Here is a 12795-nt window from a genome sequence, read left to right on the forward strand (position 1 = left end):
TGGCCTGGGAGTAAAATTGTTATCCAGAAGAATCTCCTCCACTCCATCTTTCTAGATCTTTTCTACCCATGCCAAGCCCCCAACCAACTTTCTCCATTCAGAGCAGGCAACCACTAATGAAGCAAAGACAAGTCTCTAGCTTTAGAGAGATGGAGTACTTAAAGGTTTCCACTGTGTCACAGGAGATACTCCTGGAAAGGGCACCCTCAAATCAGGTAAATATAAGGAAAGCTTTTCAGCAGTTCGGCCATGGCAATTCTCAGTGACATCATCATTAGCCTGCCCTGAAAAATCTCTTGTATCCTGGAGAGCCCTAGCTTCTTCTGTGATGTCACAAGTGTTGTTGTGACAGCAACTGCCTCTCAGATATTCCTTCACTAACTCCAGGGTTTTCCTAATTGGCCTGCATTCAAAATAAACAGCCATTTGGGAGGGAGAACAAATAGGATGAAGAGATCTGAGATGTGGAGAACGAAGCTGGCCTTCTGTCTTGGTATAAAACAGGAATAATTATGTGGTCCATGGGTGGTCTCGGTGAGTCCTGTGTAGGGGTTGAGTGGGTTCATTGAAGAGACAGCGTTGATCTGATACGTCCACATTTGAGAATCAGGAGCAGGGAGCCTCACAGATTTATCTGTACATCCCTGCATGTTATGGTTCCTGGAAGTCAGAAGTTGTATAGCATCTATTTCTTCATTCCTAAGCCAGTTGTTGGTAGGGCACAGTTGTTTTCCTGAGAGTTCTTGGCTTTATTCTTTTTGCCCAGAAGAAAAAGGTCCTATGGAAGAAGGGAAAGACAAGTATTATACCCTCAGCTCAGAGAAAATTCCTCCATGCTTTGGATTGCTATAGTGCAGTTTGTGTCTGAGACTGATATCTAGGAGAGAGAACTACTGCTAGCTGAGACTTCATCATCTCAGTCTTTCCCTAGTATTACTCTGACTACCATTTCCTGACAGTGACCCTTTAGATTTCTGAGTCAAGAGGTGTGATTAGCTAGCAGGTTTCTTTCTTTCTTTTTTTTTTTTTTTCTTTAATTTTTTTTTTATTTCTTAGGATTTTTTTTTTTTGCTTTTTTACTTGGATATTTCTATATTTACATTTCAAGTATTATTTCATTTCCCAGTTTCTTTTCCATAAGTGCCTTATCTGATCTCCCTCCCCTTCTTTGATAACACCCCTTACTGCCTCTTGACATTCCAGGCACTGAAAGTCAAACCAATGCAGCACCAAGTGCTTCTCCTTCCACTGGTGCCCAACAAGGCTCTTCTCTGTCACACACGCAGTTGGAGACATATGTCTGTCCATGTATCGTCTTTGAGCATTCCCTTAGTACACGAAAGCTTTGGTTTGTTTGTACTGTTTTTCTTAAGGGGTTGAAAACCCCTTAAGCTCTTGTAATCCATTCTCAAATTCCACCAAGAGATCTGTTTTCAGTTCAGTGGTTTGCTGCTAGCATTCACCTCTGTATATGACATGGTCTAGTTGTGTCTGTCAGGATAGATCTATAGCTGGTTCCTCTCAACAGGCTCTTCTTAGCTTCATCAATCTTATCTAGTTTTGTTGGCTTCTATACATACATACATGTATGCATCCTGTGTCATTTGAGCTTTTGGGCCAATATTCACTGTTGGTGATTGCATCCTATGTGTCTTTTTCTGTGATTGAGTTGCCTCACTCAGGATGATATTTTCTTGTTCCATCCATTTGTCTATGAATTACTCGAAATCATTGTTTTTGAGAGCTGAGTAGTACCCAATTGTGTATATGTACCCCATTTTCTGTATCCATTCCCCATAAATGTCATCTGGTTTCTTCCCAGCTTATGCATATTATAAATAAGGCTGATATGAACATAATTGAGCATGTGTCTTTGTTGAATGTTGGAGCATCTTCTCCATATATGCTCAGGAGAGGTATGGCTGAGTCCTCAGATAGTGCAATCTCCAATTTTCTGAGGAAACTGCAGACTGATTTCCAGAATGGTTGTACCAGTTTGTAATCCCACCAAAAAAGAAGGAGTGTTCCTGTTACGCCACATCCTTTTCAGCATCTGCTGTCTCCTCAGTTTTTTTTTTTTTTTTTTTATTTCAGCCATTCTGACTTTTGTTAGGTGGAATCTCAGGGTTGATTTCATTTACATTTCCTTGATGACTAAGAATGTTGAACATTTTGTTAGTTGTTTCTCAGAAACTTGATTTTCCTCAGTTGAGAAATCTTTGTTTAGTTCTGGACCACAATTTTAATAAGGTTATTTGTGTCTCTGAACTCTAAATTCTTGAGTTCTTTGTATGTATTGTATTATAGCACTCTATCAGCTGTAGGATAGATATAGACCTTTTCCCAATCTGTTGGTTGCTGTTTTGTCCCAATGACAGGGTTTTTTGGCAGGCAGTTTTCTAATACAGTGAAGAACTCTCAGTTAGTGAACTAGTATGGGGACTGGCTCATCCTGAATTCCATACTTGTCCTGAACAGTAATTGGGGAAACAAAACAACCATGTTCTTTTCCTACAAGTCATGTCTACCTATAGTCATGGATCTAGAGAGATCTATCATTGATTCTGGGCATTGTCCCAGTAAATGTATGCTTATGGAATTTGAATTTTCCATCCTTGCTTTTGTAACTATAGGCTGTGGTGTTCTGAAGCCAAGATACACACTGTGCAGCTGTGAATATGCCTGAGGAGGCTGTCTCCTGGATTTCTGAAGCATTGTTAATGATCCAGAGGAAAGCAGCACCCCCTGCTCAACAGAGCTCTGGAAATGCTCACATTCTTCTTTCATCTCTATATGAAGCTAGGTCAAAAGATCACCTGTCAGGTATGTTTTTGAATATCATTCAGTGTGCTAGCATTGGAGTGCAATGAAATATTATGCAGGAGAAGTGTGAGAAATACCTGAACTCTTCTATTAGAGATCAGAGGGATACGCTATTTACATTCAATTGACTGTGTATGTTCCTGGTCTTTGGCTTTGATCATGCAGATCTATTGTGTGAAACTTCATTGTCCATGTGGCCAAGTTGTGGGGAAAAGCACTACTCACAATTTTTTCCCATCCTCCTCCATAGCGTAATAAATTTCAGTGCAACACTTCGTTCTAGATTAACTGACCTAACTTTTCTAACTTTTCTTCAATAAGGACATCTCTATTATACCAACTCTTGTGTGTGTGTGTGTGTGTGTGTGTGTGTGTGTGTCTGTGTTTCTGTTTGTGTGCTTAAATGGTTAGTTTGCATGCAAGATTACATAAACCTTGTCATGGAAAAGAGTATTTGTAAGAAATCTGCAAACTATGATGGGGCAGAATCCAAATGTTCTACCACAACGTGGCCTTCTAGGAAGAGTAGCGTTATCTGCTATAAGAGAATACACTTGACACTAAAACTTGGAGGAAATGTCCTGGCATGTCTACATTATCATTGTGAACTTTGACATTTTTCTCTTAGCTTCCATGGCCAGAAATGAGGGCTCTGAATCCAACTTGCATCATGTGGCACTGGGTATTTTCATGAGGAGGTTGTCAACTCTGTCACATGACACATGTGAAAGGAATGAGAAGGCAGTAGATGGACATTGTGACACTGCCTTCCCAATGGAAACATGGAAGTATTGACAATCACAGAGTGGGAGTCTTATGTCTGAACTTTGACACACAGGTAAGCAAAGTCTAACCTGTCTGTTCACTTACTGAGTACCATCCACAAGGAAGGGTAGGCTCAGATGAAGTACTTTTGAAGATAGGTGCTGTCCCTTGTGTGCTGCTGGACCTTATGTCCAGGATATGTGGAAGACCAATCAGCCTCTTGAGACATGGGAGATCAGAGTAATGAGAGGCAGACAGAGAGCAACATTCTGTGTTTGATTTACTGGCCACCATAGCTACATTTTCCATGTAAGGATTTGCTCATAGAAATCTAATGTCTCTCACAGGTAAAGACCAAGCTGTATGAAGCCTCAATAACACAACTGGCTCCAGGCTTCTTTCTTAGTTACAAGAATTTGCAGTCAGTGCTTCATACCTTGCTTCTAGGTTCAAAAAATATTTTTTATCTTCATATACACAAGGCATATTCTTTCATGCTCTATCTGGGAATGTGTCTTTCTCTTCAATAATAGCCACATGGATAAAAGCTTTGACTCTCAGGGTAGAGTATTGCATTTTATCTTCAGAGGATTTGTGGACATGCCATTGGAATTTTATGACAAGGGCTACTCCCCTGGACATGCATCAAGGTCTCTGACTCTTTGTTTGAACATACATGATTAAGGCTTGGTGGTCCTAAACACTACGGACTCCAGGACTTACCTGCATCCCATCAGATACGAACTGAAAATGTCCTCCATTCTTCATGCCTTGGCAATATTTTGTTGTAAAGTGGCAGAGGGACTGCAGAAGGGAGTGAGGCATATGTCTAGCGATCATTGTTGGGAGAAAGAAAATAGCTAATAGGTCCAGCTTGAAGAGAGCTTTCCTCCTCTTTCAGTGCTTCCAAGTGTCTGTAGATTTCCCCTTTCGTCATGCTTCATTGGGGGACTAGCATTTTCTCTCCTTTGTCTGGGCCATTACTATGCATATTCCTTTGTGTTTATCTACAGGATCTGCTGGGAAGACATCATCCCAACTTTCCACCATCAGTGAGCTAGTACAGCTGATTTAGAATTTGTAGAAACTTACTAATGAACTCAAGAAGATGACCTTTGAGTTGGGTAAACTCTCAGATATACTGAGCGCTTGTACCAACAGGATTTGAACAAAAGATAGCCATTATGCCCAGTTCTTTGTTGACTGTCTTGACCCTGCTCTGCTAACCCTAGTTTTCTCACATCACAAGAAAAAGCATCTTCAATGTCCCCATGCATAATTGAATTTTATCATGTGGCTCTCAGTGGTAGAAAATGAAGACAGGATAGGAGTGTCATAGGAAGCTATTTCATTACTCAGAATAGCAGAAGCTTTGGTTTGAATAGCAGTCTTGGATATGGCAAGTAGTTTGTGAGCTCTCATCATGGATTTAAAAAGACAGAATGTTTTTCCTGTCCTCCAAGGAACAAAAAAAGCTTGTCAGCAACAGTAGCACAGTAATTTAGACTTAGATAGGTAAAGTTTTATTTATTTATTTTTTATTTATTTATTTTAAATATTTATTTTATTTGCTTAATATGAGAATATTGTAGCTGTCACACACACCAGAAGAAGGCATCAGATGCCATTATAGACGGTTGTATGCCACAATGTGTTTACTGAGAATTGCACTCAGGACGTCTGGAAAAACTGTCAGTGCTCTTAAATGCTGAATAAACTTACCAGCCTAGAGTACATTTGATTATAATAATAATAATTAAAATAATAATAATAAATAAAAACAAATTATTATTATTATTATTATTATTATTATTATTATTATTATCATTATACTGCAACCCTAAATAAATCAAGACTTATCCTCCTCCAATGCTCTTTCCCCCCCCCTGTCTCAAGAAGTACTTACAATAAAGAAGTCACCATCACAGCTGCCATTCCCTCAGCACTGAAAGATAGAAAAGTTTTACTTTTCTTGGTTATGAAGATTTTTCTTGTTGACTGGGCTCATAGCTTCAGACCTTAAGCTAGGTATACTATGGACATGGGCACCTCCAAATTCCTTTTGGAGGAATCTGCTTACGTTGGAGGAAATGGGAAACAGTGAGCAAGGCTAAGATGTGGGTCCACCGTGACTTTATCCCTGGTTGAGAACAAAGTCTCCTCTTCACACCTGGGCACCAGGTAAGCAGGGTAAGCAGGCATGGCTAACAAGTCAATCCAGGTGGGTAAACGTTTGTACATTAGGTATACAGGGGAGCATTTCATTGACTTACCTGAATGTATATCCTGTCCACTATGTTCTAAACCCATGCAAGGAAAGTTTTAAGGATTTTGTCTATCCTGAGGCCAAACAAGTGTGTTTCACAATCTGTATGCAGTTTCTTCACTGTTATGAACCTTGAGAGAATGGAGGAAGCCAAGGAAAGCCACAGAAAACATCATTCTACATTCAAGAAGATCAAGGCCTTCTCAAAAAAAAAATCCTTGTAGATGTGAATTTAGCAGTGAGGTAAATTGAAACCAACCTCTGGTCATGCAGCTGATATCTGGTACACAGGCCTGTTGACTAACTATTCTGTTGGGGAAAGCATCAAAAATTAGCATGAGAAAAAAACTTAAAAATGAGTCAGAATTCTGTCACCTAGCAGTAAGTGGTCCCAGTGAAGGTCACAAATAACATGAAGGGTATTTTGTTGGGCAAGAGTTACTATTCTTGAGTACTCAGATCTTCATATGTACTTGAAAATCTGTCTCGGGAGATTGTATCGATATCATACCCTAGTCCAGGCAGACCATACCCAAAAGTATATTATTCCTTCTGCACCTCAGTGGTGAAACTACTTCACATCACACATTTTCATGTGAGGCTGTAATTAATGTTCTACATAGATGAAAGCATTGCCTCAATTCTTGTCTTAGTAATTTTTTTTTTAATTTGGAAAATGGTTGTGTGTTCTTCAGTTCCACACATGAACTGAAGTGACTGCTCCTCAAAATCTATACATAGAGGACATCTGAGTAGAAGGTGACATTTTGGCCAGGGTGGTCTCCCCGTTTGTCTGTTTGGGCCTGAATAAGCATGCATGCATAGACATATTTTAGCTAAGGGAATAATGGAGTAGCCAAAACATTACAGAATCAGTCTGCTGTAAATATTTTTTCTTACACAGTCCAAGGACTGTGTATAAAAATCTGTGTATAAAAGGTTGTAGTTATGGATGTACATCATCCAAAGATGATAATATATAAATAATATTCCCTTAGGGATACACAGATTGATCAAGGAACTACGACACAATTCTAAGCCAGGAGGGACAAGAAATCACTTTGCTAGGAAACTTACAATAATATGATGCTGTGGAGCTATGTGGAGTGTTGATAGATAATGGGAAACTACCTAAAAAGGACATGCATTTATACAAGATGCTATTCAAAAATTATCCAGTGTCAGTTTGGCAACCTGCATTAAGCACAAAGAGATTGATTCCCTCTTCACAGATTCTGATCAGAACCATTGAGTATTAAGAAAACTACATGATATATCACTTGTGTATCACATGACTGTAAAACTAGGGAGTCACAGCATATATGACGTTCAGGAATCATAGCCTGAATTTGTCAACAGAGAAGGAAGTGCATATAGTGGATGAAGTTTAGGCATGAAACTCAAAAGTCCTAAATGCCAGTTTGATTTGACTTTAGAGGACAATAAATAATGTGGTTTTGGGTAAAAATATGAATCTAAAGACTCCAAAAATTATGTATCATTCAGCTCTGAATACCTGTGTAGAGATTAATGGTGCATACTATGAGTTCAATCTGTACCCCAGGGGTATAAGTAAATGGTGCAATTTGAAGTGATTAGATATGTTAAAGAGGCATGCAAAACAAAGGAGGCCACGGTATCTTTGACCAAGTGTGCTTCTCCAACACGTAGCATGAGTTATTGTGGAATGACCTAGAAACACACACACACACACACACACACACACATATCCTACAAATAATTGACTTGCTCTGTGCTGTGTGTGGCATGCTGGAATTATCCAAGATATGAGTTGTATACGCCACAAGTAAGTTAAATCAAATGTCAATGAAATAATTCAGAATTCTTCTTCATTCTTTAGAAAGCATTCTGTCCATGAGTCATGCTTACATTTTAAATTTAAGAGGGATGACTTGAAAAGAGTGAAAAATGAATCCTAATTTAAAACAGCATTTGCAAGATGTGTACTGACTCAATTTTGATTTTACGGTACTGTAGTTGCTCAGTTCTCATGATTGTAGTATTGAACCAGGACATTACTAGTCATAACTCTGTAGGGACAGTAAGAGCTTTCACAATTCTTCAAGATGAAAACCTAAGAAACCATACTGCAACAGCTTAATGCAAAATGTAGAAACTTGTACTTGAGTACAGTCCAGTACCTAAGACTGAGCAGCTGGTTCAAAGCCAAGGGGAAACATTGTATGTAAACAAGGACTACTGGGTACAGAACATGTTACTAAATTGAAGAAAGCTAAGGGCTTCAGTAAATATGTATGAGGAAGATTTTTGAATGGTCGAAATTATATGCTATAAATTTAGTGGTACACATGATCGGATGAATTTTCAAAATGATTATCACCTTAGGCGTGTGAATATTCGAGCTGTGTAAATGTTGCAGCCCAGGTAGAAAACGTAAATGAGTTTCCATTCAGACATTGGAATTCCCTTCATGCTTAGCATGAACATGGGAGGGATTCAAAGACATGTTGAAGCATACCAAGGGCTGCTGTTTATCCAGAAGGAGTCTCAGAGGATTAATTCATTCTTGTTATGAGGGATTTCCAAGTTTCTTATGGAAACAACTCAAGAGAAATTCAAAGCCTTGAAACCAAATTCTGTATATGTCTCATCTTAGCTTTGGAAAACCTTGAACTGTAAAGGCCACAAAGAGGCATAGCTTGATTCATCTTTAAATCTGTATTACCCTTGGTGACTGACTGCCTTCCTGCTATGTTGCCAAGGCCCGTCACAGGTTAAGACTGTGGTGCTGGGTGTTTACTGGGAGTCCCAAACCCACGGAACCTTGCCTACAGCAGTTCTCTACTCCCAAATCCCGAGGGAGAGAGACCTCACCGCCTGGTCAGGTGGGCATTCCTGAGGCTGCATTGCAGAAGAGACCACCAACACTGCCCACCCCTGTCCACATACCTGGCCCAAGAGGAAATTGTATACCTCTGAGTTCCTGTAGAGGAAGGCCCAGGAGCAGCAGGACCGCTGCATCTGAGACACCACCAGAACCTGAAGGGACCTACTGGATAAACATTTCTCTGCACCCAAATCCCGTGCAAGGGACAGCTAAACCTTCAGAGAGGCAGACACGCCTTGGAAACTAGAAGAGACTGCACTCTGCACACATCTAAGACGCCACAGGAAAACACCGAACGCCATCTGGAAACCTGGTGCATGGAAGCTTCCGGAAAGGGGGGCACAGATCTTCCTGGTTGCTGCCACTGCGGAGTGCTCATAGGCAGCACCCCACGAGCAAACTTGAGCCTTGGGACCCCAAGTAAGACCAACTTTTCTGCTGTAAGTGACCTGCCTGGTGAACTCCAGACGCAGGCCCACAGAAACAGCTGAAGACCTGTAGATAGGAAAAACTACACGCCCGAAAGCAGAACACTCTGTCCCCATAACTGGCTGAAAGAAAAGAGGAAAACAGGTCTACAGCACTCCTCACACACAGGCTTATAGGACAGTCTAGCCACTGTCAGAAATAGCAGAACAAAGTAACACTAGAGATAATCCGATGGTGAGAGGCAACCGCAGGAACCCTAGGAACAAAAACTAAGACTACATGGCATCATCAGAGCCCAATTCTCCCACCAAAACAAACACGGAATATCCAAACACACCAGAAAAGCAAGATCTACTTTCAAAATCATATTTGGTCATGATGCTAGAGGACTTCAAGAAAGATGTGAAGAAATCCCTTAGAGAAACACAGAAAAACATTAATAAACAAGTAGAGGTCGACAGAGAGGAATCGCAAAAATCCCTGAAAGAATTCCAGGAAAACATAAATAAACAAATAGAAGCCCATAGAGAGGAGTCAAAAAAATCCCTGAAAGAATTCCAGGACAACACAATCAAACAGTTGAAGGAATTAAAAATGGAAATAGAAACAATCAGAAAGAGCACATGGAAACAACCCTGAATATAGAAAACCAAAGGAAGAGACAAGGAGTTTTAGAAACGAGCTTCAACAACAGAATAGAAGAGATGGAAGAGATTATCTCAGGAGCAGAAGATTCCATAGAAATCGTTGACTCAACTGTCAAAGATAATGTAAAGAGGAAAAAGCTACTGGTCCAAAACATACAGGAAATCCAGGACTCAATGAGAAGATCAAACCTAAGGATAATAGGTATAGAAGAGAGTGAAGACTCCCAGCTCAAAGACCAGTAAATATCTTCAACAAAATCATAGAGGAAAAATTCCCTAACCTAAAAAAAGAGATACCCATAGGCATACAAGAAGCCTACAGAACTCCAAATAGATTCGACCAGAAAAGAAACTCCTCCCATCACATAATAGTCAAAACACCAAACGGACAAAATAAAGAAAGAATATTAAAAGCAGTAAGGGAAAAAGGTGAAGTAACATATAAAGCCAGACCTTTCAGAATCACACCAGAATTTTCGCTAGAAACTATGAAACCCAGAAGGTACTGGACAGATGTCATACAGACCCTAAGAGAACACAAATGCAAGCCCAGGTTACTGTATCCTGCAAAACTCTCAATTAACATAGATGGAGAAACCGAGATATTCCATGACAAAACCAAACTTACACAATATCTTTCTACAAATCCAGCACTGCAAAGGATAATAAATAGTAAAGCCCAACGTAAGAAGGCAAGCTATACCATAGAAGTAGCAAGAAACTAAAAAACAAAGAGAAGAAAAGTACACAAACATAACCTCATATCCAAATATGAATATAACATGAAGCAATAATCACTATTTCTTAATATCTCTCAACATCAATGGCCTCAACATATATTAACAACGAGGACCCTGCATTCTGCTGCCTACAGAAAACACACTCAGAGACAAAGACAGACACTACCTCAGAGTGAAAGGCTGGAAAACAACTTTCCAAGCAAATGGTCAGAAGAAGCAAGCTTGAGTAGCCATTCTAATATCAAGTAAAATCAATTTTCAACTAAAATTCATTTAAAAAGATAAGGAAGGACACTTCATATTCATCAAAGGAAAAATCCACCAAGATGAACTCTCAATCCTAAATATCTATGCCCCAAATACAAGGGCACCTACATACATAAAAGAAACCTTACTAAAGCTCAAAACACACATTGCACCTCACACAATAATATTAGGAGATTTCAACACCGCACTATCATCAATGAACAGATCATGGAAACAGAAATTAAACAGAGACATAGACGGAATAAGAGACATCATGATCCAAATGGATTTAACAGATATTTATAGAACATTCTATCCTAAAGCAAAAGGATATACCTTCTTCTCAGCTCCTCATGGTACTTTCTCCAAAATTGACCATATATTTGGTCAAAAACGGGCCTCAACAGGTACAGAAAGATAGAAATAATCCCATGCACGCTATCGGACCACCAAGGCCTAAAACTGGTCTTCAATAACAATAAGGGAAGATTGCCCACATATACGTGGAAATTGAACAATGCTCTACTCAATGATAACCTGATCAAGGAAGAATTAAAGAAAGAAATTGAAGACTTTTTAGAATTTAATGAAAATGATGGTACAATAACCCAAACTTATGGGACACAATGAAAGCTGTGCTAAGAGGAAAACTCATAGCGCTGAGTGCTTCGGAAAGAAACAGGAAAGGGCATATGTCAGCAGCTTGACAGCACACAAAAAAGCTCTAGAACAAAAAGAAGCAAATACACCCAGGAGGAGTAGAAGGCAGGAAATAATCAAACTCAGAGCTGAAATCAACCAAGTAAAAACGAAAAGGACGATAGAAAGAATCAACAGAACCAAAAGTTGGTTCTTTGAGAAAATCAACATGATAGATAAATTCTTAGCCAGACTAACGAGAGGACACAGATATTGTGTCCAAATTAACAAAATCAGAAGTGTAAAGGAAGACATAACTACAGATTCAGAGCAAATTCAGAAATCATCATATCTTACTCTAAAAGCCTTTATTCAACAAAACTTGAAAATATGCAGGAAATAGAGAATTTCCTAGACAGATACCAGGTACCGAAGTTAAATCAGGAACAGATAAACCAGTTAAACAACCCCATAACTCCTATGGAAATAGAAGCAGTCATTAAAGGTCTCCCAACCAAAAAGAGCCCAGGTTCAGATGAGTTTAGTGCAGAATTATATCAGAGCTTCATAGAAGACCTCATATCAATATTATCCAAACTATTCCAGAAAACTGAAACAGATAGAGCACTACCAAATTCCTTCTATGAAGCCACATGTACTCTTATACCTAAACCACACAAAGACCCAACAAAGAAAGGGAACTTCAGACAAATTTCCCTTATGGATATCGACGCAAAAATACTCAATAAAATTCTGGCAAAACGAATCAAAGAACACATCAAAACAATCATCCACCATGATCAAGTAGGCTTCATCCCAGGCATGCAGGGATGTTTTAATATATGGAAAACCATCAACGTGATCCATTATATAAACAAACTGAAAGAACAAAACCACATGACTATTTCATTAGATGCTGAGAAAGCATTTGACTAAATTCAACACCGCTTCATGATAAAATTCCTGGAAAGAATAGGAATTCAAGGCTCATACCTAAACATAGTAAAAGCCATATACAGAAAACCAGTTGCTAACATTAAACTAAATGGAGAGAAACTTGAAGCAATCCCCCTAAAATCAGGAACTACACAAGGCTGCCCACTCTCTCCATACTTATTCAATATAGTTCTTGAATTTCTAGCCAGAGCAATCAGACAACAAAAGGAGGTCAAGGGAATAAAGATCGGAAAAGAAGATGTCAAAATATCACTATTCAATGATAGTATATAAAAGTGATCCCAAAAGTTCCACTAGAGAACTACTAAAGCTAATAAACAACTTCAGCAAATAGCCTGGGTAAATTAACTCAAATTAATCGGTAGCCTTCCTCTACACAAAAGAGAAACAAGCCGAGAAAGAACTTAGGTAATC

The 12795-nt window shown here is 39.2% G+C and overlaps 1 long non-coding RNA gene across 2 annotated transcripts; it reads left to right on the forward strand.

The window, feature by feature from the left end:
• The first annotated feature begins 364 nt into the window (after nt 1-364).
• Nucleotides 365-4779, forward strand: LOC120099602 (uncharacterized). 2 transcript variants are annotated; one of them, XR_005498737.2, is made up of 4 exons: nt 365-534; nt 2634-2823; nt 3452-3661; nt 4602-4779. It is a non-coding gene; the product is annotated as an uncharacterized LOC120099602 (long non-coding RNA). The 2 variants fall into 2 exon arrangements; XR_005498738.2 differs by having other exon boundaries at nt 374-493.
• Nucleotides 4780-12795: the final 8016 nt, after the last annotated feature.

The sequence above is a fragment of the Rattus norvegicus genome, chromosome Y (assembly GCF_036323735.1).
Source record: "Rattus norvegicus strain BN/NHsdMcwi chromosome Y, GRCr8, whole genome shotgun sequence".
NCBI classification, from domain to species: Eukaryota; Metazoa; Chordata; class Mammalia; order Rodentia; family Muridae; genus Rattus; species Rattus norvegicus.